This window comes from Marmota marmota, unplaced genomic scaffold (assembly GCF_001458135.2).
Source record: "Marmota marmota marmota unplaced genomic scaffold, marMar, whole genome shotgun sequence".
NCBI lineage: Eukaryota > Metazoa > Chordata > Mammalia > Rodentia > Sciuridae > Marmota > Marmota marmota.
Window position 1 is genome coordinate 50,877,618 of NW_025999977.1, and position 25,405 is coordinate 50,903,022.

Below are 25,405 nucleotides of genomic sequence, written 5' to 3' on the forward strand. Positions count from 1 at the left end.
GGCACGTGTGTAAATAGAAGTAATTCTATCTCCTACAAGTTAAAAGACTTGTCACTTAAATGCCTTGAGTTTGGTATGTATGTAAACAGAAGCAATTCTGTCTCTTGCAAAGGACTTTTTATACTGACTGTAGCTCCATTTCTGAGCCTCTGAGCAAGCTGAGACAAAGATTGTTTCTCTACTCTAGTGCGTGGTTTTCATCAAAATGAAGAGGTGGAACTAGAGGAGCTACAATGTTCCTTTACCTCTGAAGTTCTTTAAAAATGTAAATGCCTATTGTCTATATGTACTAGAAGGTTGTTAAATGATATGCAATTATTACACCTTATTCATGGAAAATGTATTCTTATACATTTAGCTACAAATCATAATATATAGTATGATTTTGTTGATGGCTTTCATAACTCTATTTTAGGCATTTGCAGATCTCTCTTGAGTCTTATTTAGCACTTCTTTCATAATTTTCTGCCAAAATATTGATCTGGTCTTTCTATCAAGTTCTGAACCTCTTTTAATAATTATTTCACTTTTTTTTTTTTGGTGCTAGGTACCTAGTCCAGGGTTGCTAGGCAAACACTCTTCAACTGAGCTATATTCTGAACCCTTGTTATTGTTGCTTTGTATTACAAACTTAAATTACACAGCATTCTTACTTTCTCTCCTTCTTTTCTGTAGAAACCCCATGTTCACCTTTCTGGTTTTTATTGCATGCATCATTATACATGCTTTTGAGACAATGGGAGTTCTTTTTTGTTCTTTTTCTCTTTTTGGTACCAAGGATTGAACCCAGAGGGGCTTACCCATGGAGCCACATTCCCAACCCTTTTCATTCTTTATTTAGAGACAGGGTCTCACTGAGTTGCTTTGGGTCTTTCTAAGTTACTGAGGCTGGCTTTGAACTTGGTGAAACTTCTGCCTTAGCCTTCCAAGCCACTGAGATTATAGGCATGCACCACCATGCCTGGCTAGTCTGAGTTCTTGTATCCTGTGATGGAAATGCCATAGGTGTGCACTGTGCCTTCCCAACTGTCTGCATTGGTTTCATGTTGGTACCTTTGAACAGCTTGGAGAGGAATTTGGACATCATGGATATTAGCAAAAGCTACAAATCCTCCCCTACTCCCTATCTAGCCCCTGTCAATGCTTGGCACACCACTATTTTTCAGTGCGACATATAATCAGTCAAACAGTAGCTATGGCATTTAGGAAATTCAGTGTTCTTGCATAAGCAGGGTCCAAGGTGCAGAAGCAGATTTGAATGTGGGTACAGATTCATAATTAAAATGTAACAGGCAAGATAGTTCAAAGGTAGCTGAGGGAAACATTCTGTGCTTTGGGCCAAGTACTATAATTAGTTCCAACACATGCTTTACCAGCTAAAACAGACTATGAAGCAGGAGTGGCATATTCTGCATGTAGATTGTAGTGAATAATAATACATTGGCCAAAACTAACATATATTTTGGATGGGCTTTGTTAGAAAGTGGGTTTTATCACTTTGTTAGAAAGTGGATTTTATCACTTTGTTATTAAAGTTATGAATTCATACATTAATATATATGTATGTTAATACATATATATTAATATATCCCAAGTTTTGTTTGTATAAAATTAATACAAATGTTTGGGTCAATGTACCTTTAATAATCTTGAAGAAAGACTTCACATCTATTGAACAACATCCTGGAATTATAAATCCCCTCTCATTTCTATGAGGAAGAACACCAGCATTAATAAGCATCAACAATGTGCCAGACAACTTGTAAGGCACTTAACATAGGTGATTTCTTGCCCCCAGATTTCAGAAAGGGGATATGAAAGGAATGAGAGAAAATTAATAGATACTCAGCAGAAAGATACTATTCACACATTGGTTGAAATCATTACAAGTTTTAAAGTGATGCTATTTGTTCTCATTTCATACTAAGGAAATGGAGGCTTGAACAAATGTAAGAATCTTTTACAAGATCACATTGCAAATAAGTGACAGAGCCAAAATTTTTTAAACACAACTGTGTCTAAGATCCTTTGATTCAGGAAATGTTTCTTGGATGCACGTTACTTGCCAGGAAGTGTCCTGGCTGCTGCGGAAAATGGTCACCATTACCCCAGTCCTCTCCACAGAAAGGCAGTGAGTTGATACTGTCCCATGGGAAGATCATGTGAAGATAGATTGGCAATTATAACCATATACATAAATGTTTTACAGGTCAACATTCTAAATTACAGGAAACTTAATCAGTGTGGTCTTCAGAACTCGATGCATACATTTAGGAGTAGTCTAATTTATATCGCAGAGGAAAAACTGGAATCATGCAGGTAGGATGGAATACAGTGGGTGAAGGGAATGTCACGGAGAGAGAATAACAGGAAGACAAGTTAACCATAAAGAGAGTTAATAGTTTATTGTTCACTTAAAGTGATTTATTCTTTTAATTCTTTTTTTAAAATCATGAGTAGACTTAGCCATCATAAATGATGTCTCCTTCTATGTTCTGGAGTGAATTGATCATGAATTTCTGTGTCATTACAAGAAGGCTGAGTTTTTATGAGCATAGAGAACTCCAAACACAGAAATAAAATGATCCAACTCGTATTTTAGAAATACCACGTTATTTTGGCTAAGAAGAAAAAATCTGGCGAGTAATGCCCCTGTTTAAAGTCTGTTTTCCTTCACTTCTTTCATGATTTTCAATGGGTAATAGTATTAAGATCTCAACAGAACACCCGAGATGCAGGGTATCCTCCATAGATGGTCATCAGTTCTTTGTATTTCCCAGCTGTTTCCAGCTGGTCTTCAACTTCAGGCCTCCCTTCTATCCATCTTGACACCCTCTTGGATTATTCTTCTACTTCCTCTCTTTCCCAAAGGGCTTCCATTCACATGATTTACCCAGTGAACTCTCAGTACAATTTCACGAGAGCAGAGGCAGAAGAAACCTCCACAGCCAGGAGTTTCCAGAACTCATACTTTAGGGCTAACAAAGATGCCCAGGAAAGGATCCTCCAAGTGGCCCAGCCAAGAATCCACCGGAGAAATGGTAGACTGCGAAGGAGCCAGGCCTTGAGACCATGAGGTCCTATATGACACCGGGGACTTGGCTTTCCTCACCCTGTTTGTGTCTGACTTTGTAACCTCAGGAGGTTCAGCCTTAGCAGCTGGCAAGTTGAGAAATAAAGAAAGAAGATTAAAAAAAAAATTCCCTTCCATCTTTATCAGGTAAACATTCATTAAACTGCCAGTCATTAATTGTAATTAGAAGAGATTAGCTTTTTCACATAATTACTATTGTGCTGACATTAAAAATGACCATGAAACCTGTGTATTATCTGTGAGTAATCAGAAAATTTGTGGAAGCACCTGAATTTTTATATCAGACAAGTGAAGAATTTCCTTGCTGAATATATTTTTTACGACAAAAGTTACAAAATATAAAGTTGTATTTGTGTTATATTCAATCAGTTTTACTTTTTACCAGGTCCTAAAAATAAAAGAATTTTTATATACCGAACTCTATGGGGCTGGTTTAAATGAGGGGAAAAAAATGACAATTTTTTGGACAAATCATGGTATGGTAAAATTTGAGAAGTGAATTTTAGTCAAGTGATTATGCTGGAATGAAAAGGAAAAGAAGGAAATGCATAATTCATGCATGCATCACCAAGACTATATTAAAGATTAATCATAGAGGTCACAAGCCAAAGATTCAGTGATTAGAACACAGAAAAACGGGGAGTTTGAAGCTATTTATCTTTTGTGTGTCTTGTTTCATAACCTCTGGACATGCATATTTTTGATTTTGCCTTTCCATGTCTCCATGGTGCATTTGAGGTCCTTTACAGAGGATCCCAAGCCTGTAGAACTGTGTGCATTTGCAAGCCAGTCTCTTAACCCCACTCCCAAGCCAGTCCCTATCCCACTCCAAGTCAACCCAAATCTCCATCAGGACCCTCTCAGTGCTCCTGGCCTTGCTTAAGGCTTTCACTCATTCTATTCCCTTCACCAGATGTCACACTTCTCTCTCACCACTGAGACTTCATTTTTCAAGGCCCTCGTTTTTCTATTCTCATAATACTTTGTTCTTATGATATAATAACCTATCACTTGCATTATAGCAGGATATTTTTACTTACCTGTTACAGAATACAGGTTTCTTTGAATAAAAAAAAAAAACAGGAGAAGGGTTCAGTATTTATGAGCAGTTTGTCAATGTCAGGAACTATCCTAGATACTTTGTAAAATATCTTATTTAATCCCCCAAATTACCTGATAGCATGCATTATCATCTCCATTTTACAGATGAGTTAGCCAGCTCTGTAAGTTAATTAACTCATCCAGCGGAGCACTGCTGTGAAGGATATAATGAAATGTTTTCTGAGTCAAAGGCTCTGCTCATTTCACTGTGTTATAACATATGAAATTATGGGTATTTCTTTATTCTTGTACCTGGACTTTGTCCTTTCTGCTTGTGATCTCTGGATTATTGTGGCCCACTCTGTGTGTGTGTCCATCTTTCTCTTTTGCTCTTTGGCAATTTTGTAAAGACTGAATTGCACACGTATATGTGTGTGGAAGGGTGTCACAGAGGAATTCTCCACAAAGAAAGACGGAGCCGGGTGTCAGGGAAGAAGCGGGGGCTGGTATGATGTTCTGAGTGGACAGAGACCTGCACTGCAGTTAGAAACAATAAAGGGTGGGCATATCTGGCAGGAAGGCCGACTCTAGGGAGACCCCATGCCTTCTAGCCAGTGTCTGAATGACACACACTGGGCAGGTGGTGCAGCCTCTGAAGCTACCACCACGTGAGTCGTCCAAGTCACCCTTGTGAGGACCAAACCTCCCTGAAGATGGGCAGTGGTCCATCTGCAGCAAAAAAAACACCCTTCCACCCTGTCTGCTACCCCTAGTTGATCCTGCTGCTACCTGAGTGTGAGGAGAGACTGGGAGCCACCGATGTGTGAACTTGTAGAGTTTCTGCTCTCTCTCTCTCTCTCTCTCCAGATACCTTTCCTCCTTGCATAATAAGTCTTATGCAACTGGATTTGGATTGGTTTTCTTGGCTAAAAAGTGCTTTCCAAAGCCTTTTTCACCATAATGATGTGAAGATAGCATTACTGTCATCACTGTGCAGACATTTAATTGAGGCAACTGAGGCCCAGAGAGATAAGGGGACCCCACGGTTACAGATTGCAGAAGCAACAGAGACAAAATGTGATCCCAGGTCTCTTGACACTCAGGTTAATTTTTTTTTCCCATCAAATGTCTGTATGTGAAAAAGAAATAAAGGAGATAATAAAAAGAATCCTCCCAGTTGATATTGTGACAAAATTTATACCCCATGGAGTTATTAACTGGAAGCTCAACATCTGGGATATTTTTGATCACCTGATGGCTCCAGTGACAAGGGTTTGAACATTTGTTCAGAATGAAATTGGTTAAGGGGAGAGTGGTTCTATGACAGAAATCAGCGCTTCCAACATTTTCAGCATTCACCTCTACCAGGCATGCACATGAATGACTCCAAGAAATCACATATGAAAGGGCATTATCAAGCCCCTTCCGAATATTCTTGTGGAAATTGATGACAGTGAAGGACACATCTCTAAAAAATTAAAAAATAAAGTTTTGAGAAGGAAATGCAAGTGTATTTTCCTCAAGGTAGAAGGAAGCCATAAAAATCTGTTTCCTTATTTTCTCAGTGTGCTTAATCTGCTGGCATTCATTTATTTTACTTCAAATGAAGCTCAGAAAGTTGCCACGTTACAAATCCACAGGCTGAAATCTATATTTCTGTCCTTCAGTTGACTTTAAAACCAGCTCCAGTAGTGTTTCCAAGAGACAGATGTGTAATTTCTTACTGTGAATATCCTCAGGTGTCCCTGCCTTCAGAGGTCACCCATCATTATTTATAACTACAGAATCTTAACTTGTACTCTTGGCAGTAGGGGACCTGGACTGTGACTGGATTCTTAGTCTTTCTGAAATCACAAGAGTGCTTCCATATCAAAAAAGGCAGATAATTGGCATGATTATAACAGGTTTGGAGAAGCTATCTGCTTCATAATAAAAAATAAATAGATAACAATAAAAAACATAAGAAGTTCATACTACATTGTTGAGTTCCATGATTGGTTCGCAGATAGCCAGAGCTGGTTTGGATCTTCTCTATTGCTAATGATCTCTACATCATTGTATACTTGGGTTCCAACCATGGTACAAAACACTTAATTCCATTTTATTTTCATGCCAGACAATTTTATTTTCTGATTGTTAACTGGTAATTATTTATGTCTGTCATTGGTAAATATAGGAAATCCTATTGCATTGGTGGGGAAAAAAAACCTTGATAATTGAGAACACATCTTCAATTTTCTGAGACTTAACTACATCAACTGTAATTCTGAACTTGATTGAAGGTTTTTTTTTTTTTTTCCCTGATCATTTTACAGTCTTGGGCTACGTTCTAAGAGCCTCAAATTTTGACTGCTTGTCTTCTCCTTCTTGAATTAATTTTATACTCTGAATTTTTTTTCCTATAATACTTTTCTGTAAATAGCCTGGCAGTCACTGGCTTTAATCAAGACTGATTTGCTAATCTTAGTTCTACGGCTCTGAATCAGTCAGAGTCCAATCAAGAGAAAGAAACTACAGAGTAATTGGAACAGAGAAATTTAATATAAAGTATTATTATTGTTAACTATAAAGAAGATGCTTTAAAGAGGCACAGGGAACTATTTCATAGTTGAGTGAAAAAATGTGAGAAGAACAAACTTAGAAGGAAATGAGGATTTCCTCTCCAAGGCTAGGATTTAGACACTGCTGAACAGGTGTAGTTATGGTCTGTAGAGAATGTTGAAATCCCCTGATTTTCTCTGGGAAAAAAATTGGTCAACCATTCCCTGGCAAAGCAGAGAACTCCTCTTGGGTGTATGTGAGCTAAGGCTTGAGAGAAAAATTCTGGATGCCTGCAATCTTTATTGGAAACCTACCTTCAGGAGCTGCTGCAACCCAATTGGAAACTTTGCTTCTTGACAGAGTGCTCCCCGTGATCCATTCTGCTTCTTCATATCCCTGCTTCTTCAATAATACATTCCACTTCCACAGGTGCAAAAGAAAGTTGGCACCATCTATATTCCCTGTTGTTTTATTGTGACAATTTTGTGAACTATGAAAAACGGGCAAAGGAAAAAGAAAGAACAGGTTGTAAAAACTGTCTGCCTTGTTTGTTCAAAGTACCTGGAAACAATTTAAGCAAAGGTTTGATCTTCTGAGAACCATAAAAACATAGGTACAATCATTCCAATTTCTTCTATGATACTCTATCATGGTCAAGTATGTTTTGTAGTCCCATATAATGCACTGTTCATATTGTTGTTGAGGACAAAAGAGAAGCAAAAACATCATAAAATAAACGGATTCACCACAACATGCCACGCAAAAGAGCCCATTTTCTTCCCTGAGAGCATGTTTAGATGTGATTCCTGAACTCACATTCAAGTGGGCAGATGTGGTCCTTGTTTCACTGTTCTCTCCACCTCTGGACAGTTCGAGTTCTTATTTATTCTTCACTTCCTATTATGACAGAGGAGATACTGCTTCTGTAGCATTTTATCAAATATTAAACCTTGGTAATGGTTGGATTCAGAGTCATCAACAACAAGTAGCTAACCACATTGTGTTGGGCAAATCAGCTTACCTCCCCGAATCTGTCAAATGGAGGAATTACCACTAATTCTCTGAAAATCGATACAGTAACATATACACAATGTATTCTTTATTTCTCAAGCTTATGCCTACCAGGAACCTCATAATATTTTTCAACTATGATATAATGGAGGAGATTGGACCTGTGTGACATATATAATTGAAAAGTTTCTATGTTTTGCAGAAAGTGTTACAATGTTAACTATAATCTGACTCTGGAGTAGGAAATAAATAATGTCACATATTATAGATATTAATATGCATATTACATACTAGAGCAATAATCAACATATAAAAAGTATAGTTTAAAAAGTAGATAAATTAAAATGAAATTGTAAAAGTGTTGAATTCCAAACTCTGAAAGGAGGGAAAACACAGGAACTAAATCATGAATAACTAATAATAAAATGAAAAACTTAAGTTCAATTGTATTAATGTAGAAATACATTGATAATCCACAAAGAAAATATTTGTACAAAAAATTCTGAGGTTCAGATGGCTTAGCAGGTGAATTCTATCAAACCTCTGAGGAAGAAAAACTGTTCTCTCTTTTCAAAAACTCAGAAAATGGAGAACAATGAAAACCTTTTGATTCATACTAGGAGTCTCTTTTCACTGATGATAAAATGCTGCATGGACATTGTGAAATAAAAGGAACAAAAGGGAGTGGATACACAAAAGGCAAATATTCTTTACAAATATGGCTTCAAAAGTTCAATAAAATGATAAATCTAAGTCATAAATATATATCAGATAATAAAACAAGATCAGAAGGGCTTATTACAGGAATGCAAGGTTGGTTTGAATTTTGAGATTTAATATAATTCATCATGTTAACAGAATAAAGGAAAAAGCAATATGATTTTCTCAATTGATGCAGAAAAAAAAACTATTTGAAAAAGGTCAACATTCATCCATGATGCAACCTCCTAGAAAAGCAGGAATAAGGGAGAAATCCTGAGGTAAAAGATGTTTAAGAAAACATTACAACTGATATCACTCTTAATGTGGATTCTATTTTCACCTGAATATACTATATGTTCTGTTACTTTCCCTCAAATTGATGCTGCTTCACCAAGGTCTTTTTTCCCCCTAACCTTATCTCTTCAGGTAGTTTATATAATTTTCTCAATGCCTTGCAACATAACATCTTTACCCATCAATTAATACTTATTATCTCACATATTTCAAACAAATTTTCTTTAGATGAATGTTAGTTATAATTTATATAACTATAGAGTGCTGCGTTCTCTAACCTATAGGGAAGAATTAAGTTCAATAGGATCCAATTGTTCCAGCAAGTTTAAACCTGCCATAGGGGCTCTATCTGAAAGTTCTTCTTTTTCCCTTTGCCTACATATTAACACATTACATTTTGCATGCAAAGACATGGGTCCAGGGCACTGGCCATGGGTGGAGGGTAAGGACTTGGACTGGGTTGCTGAGGAATGCTTGCTTTGCATTTCCAAGATTCATTTCTGCATTCCAATGACTTACAAGAGCTTCTCTTTTGAGACTCAGTCTACTATCTTTCTTTTTCTGTTTTCCTAAGTTCCTATCTCATTTCCCAGCCCCCAAGACTTGCAATCTCTTATTCCTAAGGGTTGATGAAGGGAAAAGATCCATCTTTTATGGCTGCTCAAGCTGGCAAGGAGCAATGACCTTGCTTAGCCAGGGAAATGAAGCCTCTGCCTGCCTGATCACCTGTACCTCAGTTGATATGGGTTGGGATCTTTGCCTTACCTTCATCTTACAAATGCAAGTACTGCAGTCTGGAAGATACAAACTTTATTAAGAGGTTAAAAAAGTAGCAGAAGTATACCTAAAATAGGTCTAATAGGGGTGACAGTCATGTAAGGCTTTAATAGTTTTTATTTACCTGTACACATCTCAAGAAGGAATTATCAAAAAGAAGGCCTGAGGGCAGGGGTTGGAGCTCAGTGGTAGAGCACTTGCCTTGCAAGTGTGAGGCACTGGGTTCGATCCTCAGCACGGCGCCAAAAATAAATAAATAAAGGTATTGTGTCCATCTACAACTAAATTTTTTTTTTTCAAAAAAGAAGGCCTGAAAAAAAAAATCCATAGCTTCTCTTTGATAACTCCTTCTTCACAGTCTGTGTTAACTTGGGTCTCCGCACTTCCCAAATTGTTTAGTTGGATTGACAGTTTGATTCCTGATTGCTTCTCTACCTCTGATGCCCATTCTACCTGTTCCTGTCCCCTGCTCAAACCTGGGCTCTCTGACCTCCATCACTTGCTACAGTTGCTGTCAAATTAAAAATTCCTTCTCAACTTCAAAGTCACAATTTGCTTTTCAGAGTCACTTACAAATCTTCAGAATGTGGAGGAGCTTGCTCCCGGGACACGCACTTCGACTCTCCTTTCACCACTTTCTCTGGGCCGTGCCTTCCTCAGGGCCTGGCCACGTTGGGTTCCTTTATCTTTGTATTTCCTTACTTGTAACTGAAGCATTAATAAACTCAGACCCTCCAAAGCACTGTGTTAGCCCAGTGAGGAAATCTGGTACACATGACAGTCTCAGCAGCTTAGACATGGACCTTTCATATCCAAGTAAGAGTTAGCTCCTGAGACACGCATGAGCACCCCAAAGTTCTGAACTCAGTCCACTTCAGTGTTGTTAAGGACCTTGGACAAAGCACATGAGAGTGTCAGAGGAACTTAGTCTTGCAATACCTACTTTTGTAATATTTTGTTTAATAAGTAGAGATTTCAATTATAATAAATTAAAAATTTTAACATTTAATTTTTTTTTTACTTATAATGCTTATTGAACATAGTAAAAAAAAAACACTCTAGGAATTCTTTTCTTTGACACCATCAGGCTATGTTTGAAAAACCCATAAAATTAAAAACCAAACAAACAAAACTAGAGTGAACAATTGTGATGGCAAATTCTGAATCACACAAACCCAATACATAGCATCTTGCAGCTGTGATTCTATTTGGAGGGTTTTTTTTTTTTTTCAGAAATAAAAGAAGCGAGTGGAAGAATTCTGTGGGACTCTGCCAATTACACAATATATGATGTTGAGCATGCGCTTAGTTTTTTGTTCTTGTTTCCTCATCTAGAGAAGGAGACTCTGACAGGACTGCCACACTGGGATGCTCTGAGAATTGAGAGTTCACATGCATGCAGTATTTTCCTGCTTTGGCTCCATTGCTGTCTGGTGTTCCCACCAGGGGGTCAGTCTCATTAAAGATGTTCATTTTGGATCACCTGTGACCCTGGCAGGAGGCCTCCACTTGAGCAATGAGTTGCCCTTGAGGAAAATGTGCACAAATGATCAATTAGAGGATCTGCAGTGGCCCTCCCTGCTGTGGACATGGGCCTATTCTATCTCATGCTGGGGCTTCTGCTGTGCTTCTTCCAGGCTTTCTGCAGTGCTTTCAGCCTCCCAGATGTCCACGGACCATTCGGGAGATGAGGTGCTTTTCTTCCTTGGGTGATGGCAAAAAACATGCTGAAGAGCAGGAGCACTGGACAGCAGCCAGCAGACCGGCTCTGCCATTAGGTGTTTCATCTAGAGCCTTGTGAGAGCTTCATCTCCCCTTAGAGGAGCCAGGAAGCCATGGCATGTGTGCAGAAAGGTGCTGAGTATCAGATACGATCATTCTAGGGAGTCACCGTGAAGATAACGTGGCTTTTAAAAATTTTAGAGTTAATGATAATGATTGGTATATCAGGGTCTATAGAGGAACAGAATCACCAAGACCATCGTATATGTGGGTATTATATATAATTATAAAAAGGGGATTTATTAGTTTGGCTTACATGAGTAGAAGCTGGATAGTCCCACAGTGGCCATCTTTGTGTCTCAAAGACCCAAAGTCTAGGACGCCCTCCCTCTCATGGGAATGTCTTATGGGAAAGGTGAACTATAAACTCACTCAAAAACACCTGGAGAGTGGAAGGAACTTCTGCCATCGGGAACTCTGCCGTGAGTGACCATGTCTGTGATGATCATTTAGTGAGTCTTTTAGACTCAAAGAAGCATATAAGTGAAATTTTGGACAAAGACTGGAAAAACCATTCTGTAAAAGAGGCTCTTCCCCAACAGAACTAGCCAAAGATGGCAGAAATCACAAGGATATTACATGTATCCATAATCTGAGACTCCAGACTCTATGATCAGCTTTGAGGAAATCAGTCAATGCATTTTAGAACTTATGTGTAGGATAAGTCTTCAAGTTGACCCCATGAACTGCTGAAGGGTCTTCTTGGAATGAAATAACTATCTTTCTATCTTATTTTCATTTACATTTTTACACTTTCTCACTTTGCCAAAAATTTAATTACTTAATGTGTTAATATATACATTTATTCAACTCACAGTTACGAGTGCCCATTCTGTCTATTATATAAGGCAAATGATCTGATCGTATACCTGAGACAGGTAGAAGGGAGACTGAGCAGAGTCCTGCTAACTGTCCAGGGAAGTTTGCCAACCTCTATCTGATTCTGATATGCTTTTCAGAAAGGAAAATATAAAAAAGTGAAAGGAGACATATTATCAAACAAAATGCAAAGTTCTAAGTTAGATCCATAGTTGGGAGTGTGGAGAGTGACTCGTGCTTAAAGCTCTGACGTGGAAAAGGTGCCTATCTGACGTCTGCACCATTTTCCTTTGCCTGTCTTTATCAGAGGAATACCCCTCCAGTCTTACCCTGGAAGTGTACAAATGCTCTATCCTTGGTCCAGCCACCTGTCATGGACTTACCCAAGTGCCATGCCCTCAGGCACAGGTGACTCTAGCCCACATATTTGATGTTCTCACCACTTATGTTGATTAGAGTGCACGTGCACTTAGATCACTGTTGATGACAAGAAAATATGGAGGGAAAGTTTTGTTGTTCAGAATAAAATTATACATTCCATGTGGAAAGGTGACAAAGAGTTGAAGTTCATGACCTCTCTGGTACTTGTGTTTTTTATTTTATTTTTCTTTATTGGTACACTTTCGTGTTTCATTCTTTTTAGTACCAGGGAGTAAACCCAGGGGCGTTAAGCCACTGAACCAAATCCTCAGCCCTTTGTAATAAATATATTTAGAGACAGGGTCTTCCGAGTTGCTTAGGGACTTGCTAAGTTGCTGAAGCTAGCTTTGAACTCATGATCCTCCTGCCTCAACCTCCTGAGTAGCTGGGATTACAGCTTTGGGTCACTAAGCCCAGTCTACCTGTGCTTTTTACTTGAGGTTTCAGAAATCCTTAGTTGTATCTCCTTAGTTCCTTAGATGCAACTGCAATACAAGATTACACATTTTCAAATACCAGTCCTATCTGGTGAAGTACTGAATTGATGGGTATGTGTGTGTGTGTGTATGTGTGTGTGTGTATGTGTGTGCACATATACATATATGTCTACACACACATAAGTATATATATATATATATTCCTACTTCTAAATGGACTTCAGATTCCCAATATCCTTTAAGAATAATAAAAGAATGATATTATTTCAAAATAAGCTTCCAACATCTAACAGATTTCTTAATTAATTACTTTTGCTAAACTTAGTGCACTACTTGCTATGGTATTTGAGTGATGGGTTCAAAATGCTTTTTATTTTTAAAAGTTACAGATGGTCTTCTTATTCCTCTAAGGAATTAAATAACTCAAAGTTTTGGGTTCCTTCAATTGCTTCTGTCTTTCTAACTGAGTGATTTCTTCTACTCACCCCCAAACCAACCTTTCTCTCAATTTAATATTTTCACGACTGATGTGGGGATAGGGATTAGTGTTCTGAGATACTGTACCACAGCTTGCTCATAACACAATTCAGTAGGCAGGAGGAGGGGTCAGATGATTTGAGGCTTGCAATGGGAGTGCCTAAGCAGTCTATGTTAGTCCTATAAATCGCACCGGTCCTCCTTTATTACCTGTTAAAGCTTGGCAGGAATGCGGTGCAGATGATATATGTTAAGGCTTAGGGACTTTGGTAGTGAAAGGAGTGGGGAGTCACAAAAGATGCACTTGTCTCCTCTGGAGTGGAGTGGACTGAGCAGCTACTTGGCACCCAAGCCATCAGCAGTGCAGGGGTCCAGTGGCTGCCGGGAGCCAGGGCTAAGGGAAAGGTAGCCCTCCTTCTTCCATCCTTAGTGGAATTGTCAAGACTTAGTTTCTTTCCTAGAGTTGAAAGCATCTCAATTTCTCCATCTTTCTTCAGCATCCCTCTCCTGAAATTAATTTCCATATTGCTATGGAATATTTTGGTGTCAGAAGCCTGACGAGCGCTTGTGTGCTGGGGCCATGGCATGGTTGGTTGTTACCTTTACCACCAAGTTCAGACACCCAACGTACACGCTGCAGCCTTTATATTGTATATCTGAGAGTGTTCCTGGGTTTCTCCTCTTATCAGGTCCCTTTTAGTGTCCTGAATTCTAGCCACAATGAAGTTGTTCTCAAACATTCCAGAATCCTCTGGCCTCTGTGTTTTACAAATGTCATAACCTAGCTACTCAGAAATATCCAGCTTCCCACCTGACACCCTGCTCCCTGCTGTTTTCTTTTTCTTTCTTTCTTTTTATTTTTTCTGTACTGGAAATTGAACTCAGCGTCTCATACATGCTCAGCAAGCAATCTACCACTGCCCTTTTAGTTTTGTTTTCTTTTGAGACAGGGTCTTGCTAAGTTGGGCAGGTTGGCTTCAAACTTGCCGTCTTTGTCTCAGCCTCCTGAGTAGCTGGGGTTACTGGTGCCCCCTTTCTGTACCTCAAACCTCTGGCCCTGGCCAGGCTCCCTCTCACATGCTGCTGTGGTTTGCTAGATATTCTCCATTTGTCTCCTGTCACTTCCTGTGCACACCTACGTCATAACAACGGTCACCCTGTGGGATGGCTTCCCCCTGTATTTCTGCCCTCCATGCTCACCTGGAGGCCAGTCTTTGAAGGCAGAGACTGTGCTTCATTGACTCTGTTCCCTAGTATTTCACACAGTAACTGACACATTGGAGACATTCAATGAATGTATTTTGAGTGATTAAATAGATTATTGAGAGAACCAATTAATATGTGGCTATATTCCAAAGCTAGTTTGGATAATAATGCCTCAATCCAGTAATTTCCATCTTTTAAACCTTAAACACCAGGATGCAGAGTTACGGCCTATTTTGTGCTCAGCAGAAAACCATTGTGTATTTTGAAGAGAGAAATGATTTAGAGGCTTTACGCTCCTAGAGGATTAATCTGTCAGGAGTGGCAAGCCAGAAGGGAAGGGTGGTCACCAGTGTGAGAAGTGCAATCTGCCCTCTGGGGAACACTTGGTAGTGCCGTTCCGGTTGGAACTCATGGCTGGGGATGCTTCTTCGACCCCTTTGAAGTTCTCTTTCTGAGTTCACAGAAGGACCCGCCTACCTTTGTCTCTGTACTTTTTAAAAGTAGTCACAGGAATATTAAGTAATAACCTCAAGTTCGTATACCCACTGTTAGTATCAAAGGCAAAATATAAATCTAGATCTCCTGCTGCCTCATTGGAGTTAGAGGTTGGTTGATCTTATATTTTCAAAAGCTGTACTGGGATATGGTAGCATATGCCTGTAATCCTAGCAACTCAGGAGGCTGGGGCAGGAGGATCTCATGTTTAAGGCAAGCCTCAGCTAATTAGGGAACAACTTAGTGAGACCCTGTCTCAAAATAAAGAAATTTTAAAAAGTCTGGGAATGTGGTTCAGTGGTAAAGGCCCTCTGAGTTCAATCCCTGTACACACACACACACACACACATTAAAAAAAAAAGAAAAAAATGCATTTTTTTCTCACTTGCATAATCACCTCTGAATTTTCTTGCTCCTGAAATTGTCATATTTCTTATATGTGTGAGCCCTGAAACCAGTCTAGGTGAGAATCAGTAGCTCACACACATTTTCAAGCAGCTATGGCACTACCTGTTTTCTGAGCTCTTGAGAGCAGCTAGAAGCGGCCCACTTAGTGGTCACTTTATAGCAGTCTATCATGAGCAACTTAATCTCTCTGTCACTTGCCTTCAGTACGCTCTGCCTTGTAGGGAAACGTGGAGGTAACATAGGCCGTGACATTATAAGTAGGTTGCCATCCATTTCTTTGTGGTTGTTCTTTGGTTCTAAGCAGGTAGGAAGATTGATTCCTATATTCTTCTAAAGATTCCATTTCCCTGAAACAGTTACAGTAACAAAAAACATGAGTTGAAACATTTCATGAAGAAAAACATACTAGGTAATTTTATTGGACATAAATTTGACATATAAAATTATAAACTCATGCAATCATTAGGAAGATTTCGGGGGTGAAGGTCAGAGTATGCTTTTTAAGAAATTCAGAATTACCAGGCTTAGAGGGAGCTGTGGTCCAGGATTCCAGCTGAGCCCAGGACCCACGTGGATGGTTCCCTGGAAGCCAAGTGAGGCCATTCTGCATGGGAGGGGTAGATGTGGTCTCTGTTGTTTCTCCCCAGGGAGGACTTCAGGGTGTCAAGGAATCCAACATGGGTGTCCAAGGAATCCAACATGGGTGTCCCAGCCTTCCTGCAGCTAAAGTGGGCAGAGAGCTTTTCTTTCTTGCTGTTTCCAAATATCTTTCTAGTGGCTTGCCCTGGCTGAAATGGAGAGAGAGAAGAGGTTCTGACAATTGGCATTTCCAGCTTCCCTCTGGTGATGCCAAGAAGAGGCACAAAGGATGATGGTGAGGCTGTATTGCTTGAACTTGACCACTCACATTCTAAACAGCTTCTCCACTTTCATGAAAGATAAGTGTGCCTGATAATGGAGGCAGCTGTATCCATATTGAATACCATCTCTAGGCAAAACACACATGAAATGGACGTGTTGTCTCTGTTGGGAGACCAGCGACATCACCCATTTACCTCCTCTCTTCCAAAGCCATGGGACAGGTGAACATTTTCACTCCTGTTTCAAGCAGATCTTTAATATAGATTGTTATTTTGAAGTCATTTTAGAATATATTTGAAAACAATTCAGGAAATGTACTCATCCGTTGTTGGTGGGACTGCAAATTACTGTACCCAGTCTGAAAAGCAGTATGGAGATTTCTCAAAAAAACTAGGAATGGAAACCCCATTTGACCCAGTTATACTACTCTTTGGCACAATATCCAAAGGAGTTAAAAACAGCATACTACAGTGACACATATCCACAACAATGTTTATAGCAGCAGAATTCACGATACCTAAGCTATGGAACCAACCTAGATGCCCTTCAACAAATGAATGGATAAAGAACATGTGGTATATATTCACAATGGAATATTACTCAGCCATAAAGAAAAATGACTTTATGACATTCACTGGTAAATGGATCTGAAGACTATCATGCTAAGTGAAATAAGCCAATCTCAGAAAACCAAAAGTCAAATGTTCTCTCTGATATGTGCATGCCACCCCACAACAAGGGGTTGGGGGAAAGGAAGAATAGAAGTTCGGATGACTGGACAAAGAAAAATGAAGGGAAGAAGGGAGCTAGGAATAGAAAAGACAGTGGAATGAATCTGAAATAACTTTCCTATGTACGTGTATGAATAAACAGCAGTTAATCTCAACATTGTGTACATCCAGAAGACTGTGGTCCTAATTAGAATAAGATATATACCATGTTTGTATAAATATATCAAAATAGATTCCACTGTCATTTATAATTAAAAAAGAATAAATAAAAAATGAATAAAAAGTAAAAGAATGGATATACTTCATATTATATTAATGCAAATAGAATGCTATAACTTGTCTGTCTTATGATTTAACTGTACATTTTCTAGGTAACAATAAGTATTTGTTAAATTGAGAAGAGGTTATAGGACTTAGATTATATGAGTGTTTCTCAGTGAAATGCTTAACTTGACCTGTATGGTCAGTTGGGATCATTGACTTTTTCATTTTGTATCGGTCAACTTCTGCTGCTGATTCAGCGTCATCCATCATTTATTTAAATTGCAATTCAGACTTTGGTTGGGTGGTTCTTCTGGTCTGGGGCAGCTCGATGGAGCTCTGCTGGTTTAATTAGGTCTCATGATGAGCTGTTAGGTCAAGATGATGTGATGGCTGGATGATGTGTGACAGCCTCATGTGTGTGTTAACATGACACAAGATGTTGGGCAGAGTAACAGGGACAGCAGGGTACGTTTCTCTCATCATCCAACAGGCTAGCTGGAGCTTTTTCACCTGGTTACAAAGATCCATGATCAAGAGAAGGGCATGCACCTCGCACAGATGTGTTTTAGTTCTCTGCTTTTATCTTATTTCCTGATATTAATCAAAGCAGGAGTCACAAGGAGTGAAGAGGTAAACTCTGCCTCTTGGAGGGAGAAAGCTCGAAACCTCACGTAAAGCAGCTTGAGTAGGAAGGATGTGGGACCACTGCGGAATCTGCCACAGCAGAACACAGGTGAGACTAGTACATCCCTTGACTAGTTGGACTAAGTGGCAAGTCATGTCCTATGTCCCCTCTGAGCAACCTGATTTCTCTTCACTGTGTTTCTTATTGCCAGAGTCTTTCTTCTTTATTCTTTGATTGTATCCTTCAACTTCCTTATCACAAAACTAGTCCAACCTCACTCATCTACACAAATTGTGAGTGCTGATGTGCAATAAATATGTCCCCACAGAGCTTCAATTGGACTATTTCCAAAGAAAATATGTTTTAAACAGTTTATAAGAGTTCCCAAGAGTGGATCCATAATAAGAATATTTAATAATTTTCTAAGCATGGCTGTAAATTTTAGCTCCTATACATTTTCTGAGGAATGGAATATAAGTAGAGAACGACCGGTGATAATTAAGCCAGGACATGTTTACTCACATTTAGGTTTTACATGGTTGAGAAATAGAACAAAATGAAAGACAGAAGTGGCATCCTGCAGAAATAGAAAAAAATATTTAAAAATAGAAAATTCTCTTCTAGAATTAATCAAAACTGGGAATCAGAGCTCTAATTTTTAAAAGTCAGATTTATTTCCCTTAATTATTGAAAGAGAAAAAAATGATGCATATACTTAGGCAGAGGGAATATCATTTGGGGACTTTCTGTGGAAGTCGGATATGGCATGGTCCATCCCTCAAATTACCTCTTACAATGCCAAATTGTGGCAAAGTGCCAGGGCAGTCTGCGATCAAAATTAAGTAAGTTATAGAATTCCGGAAGTCAGGCTGCCCCGAGGAGCTCTGCTGAAACCAAGGTCATCAAGAGAAAAGGGTAACTGCTATAAACGTTGGTATGGCTATGTCACGATAGTATGCTCATTTTAAGCCCTTTGGATATAGACCAAGGAGTGGGATAGCTGGGTCAAATGGTGGAGATAAAGAGATCACAAACCCACATACAGGCAGCACAAACAGGAAAGCTTTCAGAAAAATCACCCCAGACCTGTGCTATCACAGAGGCAGACAAAAAGACTTGAACAGGCAGCTGTAATGAAGAAAAATGTGCATCGATACCTGGTCTGACCACTGATAATGCATGATAACTTCAGAGCCAGATCTTTAATTATAATTTTTCAATGCATATTCCTACATGCAGATGTTTTACCTTTTCTATAACATTTTCTCTTTAAAAAAAAAGAAGTGGAAAATGTTCAAATACCTGGTTAAAATACAAGTGTTTACTGTACCTCAAAGGAAACAAAAAGACCATAACAAGAGGAGCATGATAAACAGATCCTTAGCCGTTCTAATCAGTGGAAATCACACTAAAGGGCAAACTCTTTACCCAGATGGAAGTAAGTTAAAGCAACTCATTTGTTCTTGTTATGAACAATTGAAGGTCACCCTGTTCTGGAGAATCAGAAAGGATCTTGGATTTATGGTTGGGCAGCATATCCAGGCTTTAAAAACTGTTTTCAATCAACTATATTGAATTGTAAGCAACAAACACAAAATTCGTTGCTTACATGAATATTTCAATGTGATTTGCTAATTTGTGAAACCATTACCAATTTAAGAGAGAAGACACTTCCATCACCCCAATCACTCCCTTTGTGCCTCCTTCCAGTTACTAGGGATTGCATTCTTATGTAGACTTTCACACAGATGGAATCATAGAATGTGTACTCTGGTGCTGGGTTCCCTCATGAAGCATTTTCTTGCAGAGTAATTTTTTTTTTTTTGGTACTATGGATTGAAGCCAGGGTCACTTAACCACTGAGCCACATCTCCAGTGCTTTTTATTTTAAATTATGAGACAGGGTCTTGCTAAGTTTCGTAGGGCCTCACCAAGTTTGCTGAGGCTGGCATTGAACTTGCAATCCTCCTGCTTCAGCCTCCAGGGTCCCTGGGATTACAGGTGTGAGCCTGTGTGTAAGTAATTTTTTTATGAGCACAAATTGTTTATTCGTTTGTCAACACCCTCGCCATTTAACACATTTAGCTGTCTTCTAGCTTTGGGGCTATTATTCAAGGTATGCATATTTATGCATCATTCTTTATTGAACATATTTTCATTTCTCTTGGGCAAATGTTTTTATAAGTATTTTCTGCATGTGGAGGGGTATGTCATTGTGATATTAAATTAATTTCTGGATGACCAATGATGGAGAACATCTTTTCACAAGTTTACTCACTGTTTCTGCTTTTGAGAAATATTAAGATTTTTTAATCGTAATTTTTAATTGAATTTATTATCTTATAATTGAGTTATATATTTTTACATTATTGATGACTACTAGAATTGTTTTTAATTCAAAGATTTTCTACAAACATCCCATGTTGGTCAACTTTTCATTGCTGTCACCAAAATACCAAACAAAACAATGCAGAGGAATTTCCGTTCATGATGAGTAGGTTCCATCACTCTGGGCCCTGGGTGAGGCAGAGCATCATGGCTGGGGGGCTCCACAGAGGGAAGCTGCCTCAGCCAGGAGACAGAGACAGAGAGACAAGCCAGAGGGACAAGGTGTGTGACCAGTGGCACACCTGGTGAGCAACCTTCCCACAGCCAGGCCCTCCTGCCTGTGGGTACCACCCTGTGATTTCATTCAAATCAGGACAAACTGACTAGGTTACAGCTCTTGTAATGATCAAGGGAGACAGAAAAATGAATGAATATGGAAGGCAGAAAAGTGTGGAGTTGTCTGTCCTTCAGTGAGTGCCTCTCTTTACCTTGAGAACTCTCCCGCTCAGCGCTGGTGCGTTTTCTGACTCCAAGGTTCACTCTGTCATTCTAGTGCAGGTGGCCAGCTGTCCTGGTGGTGCGTGGACTGACTGCCTGTTCCTACGTGTTCACTTTTAGCCTGTTGCAGTTCTACGTTTACTTTGGCTATCATGTAGCCAGCTTGCTGTACCTTGCCTGGTATCCAGTCTGATAAGATACGTCTTTTGATTGGAACACGGAGACAATTTTACTCAGTGCAATCATTGATCTATTTGATTTATAACCACCAGCATGCTGGTTGCTGTCTACTTGCCCCATCCAGTCTTTGATCTTTTTCTTTTTCTGCCAAAAAGATTATTTCAATATTTTTTTCAGATTATATTTTATCGCTACCACTGACTTTCTGCTTGTAACTTTTCATTTTATTGTTTTCTGATTGCTATAATCTTCAATAAATTCACCTTTGATTTGTAATATTTTTATATTCAGAGGATATTATACTTCTTTGTCCAATAATAGACTTTCAATTCCAATTCTGTCTCCAGTTTTTGTGGTATTGTTGCATAGTTTTTAATTTCAGATGTTATAAACTCCACAGTACATTATTGTTATAATTATTTTTAAAACTCAGTGATCTTCGTAAAGAAATTTTAAAATGAAAAAAAAAATCTCAGTCTTACACGTTTATTGTATCCTCCACTCTTCTTTTCTTTGTGTGGATCCTGATTTCCAATTGATAGCATTTTCCTTTGATTTGAGCAACTTCAATTAATGTGATTGATTTTTTTTTTTTTTTGCCATGCAGATCTGTTGAAAATAAAGTGCCTCAGCTCTTATTTGTCTGAAAAAAAAAACTCCATACTTTCCCTTTTCTTTCTTTTTTATTAATACTGTATAGTTAGGCACTGAGTGGAAGGCCTTATTACATTACATTTGTACATGCACACAATGTAACAATATAATTTAACACCTCCATTTTTGAGAGATATGTCAAACTTGCTATAAAATAATGGCTTGTTAATTTTTTTTTGATGTTTAGCACTTTAAAAATGATTCCACTGTCTTCTTTTCACATTTTTTTGCTTATTATTCTCTTTGTCTTTCTGCTCAGAAAGTTGTTTTTAAGATTTTATTCTTATTTCTGATTTTCAACTATGTGATTATATTTGAACTTCTTGGCTTCTTTGATGAAGCTCATGGAACTTCTTGGAGATACAGTTCCCATTACATGCTGATAACTTTCAACCACTGCTTCTCAGGGGGTGTCCTACCCTCCCCTTTTGGGCTGGATGCTCATGCAAATATCTGGTGTTTTCACAACTTTGTCCAACTTTTTCTTCTCTTTTCTTGTGTGTGTGTGTGTGTGTGTGTGTGTGTTTTAACACTTCATTTTCAATCCCTATTTCTGTCTTCAAGTTCACTGATCTTTTCTTTTGAGATATTTAATCTGCTTTTAATCCTATGCTGTTAATACTAAAATTTCAAATACTTAATTTTGGGATACTTTTTTTTATTCATCTCTTCTTTATATTCATGCTTTTTCTTTGGAGGGTTGATGGACTCAAGTCATTAGGGTTGTTGATGTGTAACATATGTCTGTTTATAACATTTTTCACCATAATTGTGTATTGCTGTTTCCAAGTTGGCTTTTGAATTACCACAAACCCTTCGTGGAAGTATCACGTGATACAGTCTTCCTCCACACCAGCCAGTGAGCCACAATATCAAATGCTTCCTTGCTTTCTGACCCAATCAAACATGGTACAGCAGTGTTCCACTGCAGAGAAAACAAATCTTTTATATATGGTTGCTGCTAGTTAAATACACATGCTGATCACATTATGGCCACATTGAATAGAATTGGGCAAAATCCTAATTTGTAGAATTATTAATCTATTATTAAGACTTCATTTGAACTATCTCACTCAATACTATCAACAACCTGTGGACAATCATAACCTTCTCTAGGATTTATAATCCCCCCTTTTGTATTTTGGGATCCCCAAATTAGAAATATTAGGGATTTCACAATGCTTGTTTTATTGTTGTTTTTTTTTAATCTAATGCAAACTCATATTTTCAAAGCTGTTTCAATATTGCATTAACTATATTAATGAGAAGTAGAAAAATAATAAGAAATATGTACCATTTGTAAACCAAATGTTGAGATTACTGCCAGGAATCACTGAAATAAGTCATTAAAAGTATCTAGCATAACACATTGCAGGTGGTAAATATCCATTGAGTATTTTATCATTATTATTTTGTAAATGAAATATTAATTAGTAAATGCAAAGGCAAGAAGAATGAGATATGAAGAATTTTTGTCAGTGATGACAATTAACAATAAATACGATTCTCCTTTTTCTGTTTTTTATTGCAAACATAAAACCGATACAGAAAAATAGAGAAATCAGGACTGTACAGTTCAATGATTTATCACAGAGTGACTGTGGCAAAGAAGCAGAATTTTTCCAGCCCAGCAGATTCTTTATGAGTGCAATTTATGGCAGGTGGAATAACTTTTCTGCTTACTTTCAGGTAATAGGAACAGTCCAATCTGGTGTGATAATAAAAAAATAAACAAACTTGTTCTAAATGTTGGGTGCTGGGGGTCAATGGTCCTGATGGGGGGAATGATACAGGAGGGAACACGCAGGGTGTGGAGAGTCTCTGGTGCTGCTGTGGGCTGGGATCCGTCTCCCTGAGCTGGGCAGGTGTTTAATTACTCTTTCTCACACAGGACGGCATTTGTGGATCTTCTAAGACCTGCTCCCAACCTTTACAGGGAAACACACATACCCTACTCCTAATGCTGCCAGGTAGATTTCCTTCTGTATGAAAGGCTCCTTACAGCTCCTCTGACGGCTAGCCATTCAGCCGTGCTCATTCTCTCTGCTGAGGTGAGGTCTCTTGCTCCGTGTTCACACAGGCTCCTCTGTCCCAGGAAGCAACACAACTGACCCAAGTGGTGCCTTCTCATTCCTTTGCTTTGACAGTTTCACGTTAAGGATAATTTCACTGCAGCTACCTGCTGTCAGCCTAGCTAGCCAGATGCATTCTCTCCATTTGAATTGTTCTGTGTCTATCTGTGGCTCAACACAAGCCCACTCTACCTCTCAGTCTCTGCGGGCGGAGCAAGGAGGTTGTCTAAAGGGTCTCTGGAAAGCTCCTTTCCCTAGGCTTTGGATACTTCAGGGTTCTTTTCTCTTAAAGGAGTACTTTCCTCTTCTCAGCTATCCCCAACCTTTGGTTTAGGCTGGAGACAGAAGGCCAATAAAGGGCGAAATACTGTAATTTTTCTCCTAAATGCCTCCAACTCTCATATGACTTCTTCACATGAGATTGCGGTGCAGAGCATTCAGGGCCTACTAAGAAGAGCAAATCTATAAACCACGTTCTCGTTTTACCTTACAATAATCCCCGATGAAGTAACTTTTTGCCTACTTTATACAAAAACAAAATATTTGTTGATTTTCACAAGGAGGCAAACTAGGCAGACACAAGTTGATCCCAGGTCTGACTCAGAGTTCTTGGCCTATAGTATGACTTTTACTCCCCTATTAAGTCTAAAGGCAGTGGGTGGATGCGGGAGCCTGGGGAGAAATCCTCAATGCTTTGTCCATGTAAATTGTTCAATAAGGCAAGGTATAGAAACAGCCCGGGGATGTCTCAAGGTCCAAGAAAATTGCTTGAAAGTTCCAGACTAGAAAAGGCTCAGGGTCTTGACCAGTAGCCATGGGAGAATATGGAGATTTATTTGCTTTGTTTATGGGTATTAGGATAAAAACCAGTGACAAATTTCTAATCTCATTTCGTCTCTCAATAAAAGCAAGTTTTCAAAATAGATTGAATTTCAGAAATGGATTTTATTTTTTTTGATGAGATGATATTTCAGCTTTGGTCTTAGTGAAATTTCACAGATCTCATTAAGGTGTGATTTTAGTTAAACTGTGCTCATGCTGGGAGCCATCTTGATACTCTAATCATCTCGCATATCTCAGGCTGGTTAAATCAATTACAGGAGACAGCAGGAACTACCAGTACTTTGTATCTTTATACACATTTTCCCCAGGCCTTGCCACATACTCTGGGAGTCAGGCACTGGACAAGGTCATTTTCAGATGTAAACCTCCAAGACACACAATGGGAGGGCTGGAGATCAACAATACCCAGGTTGGGCTGGCTCTGCTTAAGTCCTGAGCTTCATTTGTCTTGGTGGAATTATTTGTAAAAGAAAAGCCAAAGGATGATGGTATTTTCTTAACTGAGTTGCTGAGTAGGGAATGATAATATTATTTTCAGATCAGAATGTCTTTTTTCCTCTGAAAGTGTTTGGGGGGAATGCAGGTGCGTGGACATGGAGAGCTGAAGTGGTGGGAGAAAAGCTGTGGACTGAGAATTAGACCTAGATTTCAGGTCTTTGTCCCCATGTCACCCTGTGACCTTGGGGAAGTCTCTTTCCCACTCTCAACATCTATCTTACGTGTACAAAGATGTGGGTAAGTCAATTTCCTTGATTCCTTCCAACTTCAAAGTCCTGAGTCAATTTAGTGAAGAGTCAAGGGTAAGAGGGACTTGGATTAGATAGCCCTGTGCATTTCTGAATTCT

General features: G+C 38.8%; 1 long non-coding RNA gene across 2 annotated transcripts; it reads right to left on the minus strand.

The window, feature by feature from the left end:
* Positions 1 to 2,390: 2,390 nt before the first annotated feature.
* LOC107137489 lies at positions 2,391 to 20,942 on the minus strand. Of its 2 annotated transcripts, XR_001502871.2 has the most exons (5): positions 20,802 to 20,942; positions 16,024 to 16,292; positions 7,493 to 15,851; positions 6,991 to 7,166; positions 2,391 to 3,159 (listed from the first exon to the last, which is right to left on the minus strand). It is a non-coding gene; the product is annotated as an uncharacterized LOC107137489 (long non-coding RNA). The 2 variants fall into 2 exon arrangements; XR_001502872.2 differs by lacking the exons at positions 2,391 to 3,159; positions 6,991 to 7,166; positions 7,493 to 15,851 and having other exon boundaries at positions 15,896 to 16,292.
* Positions 20,943 to 25,405: the final 4,463 nt, after the last annotated feature.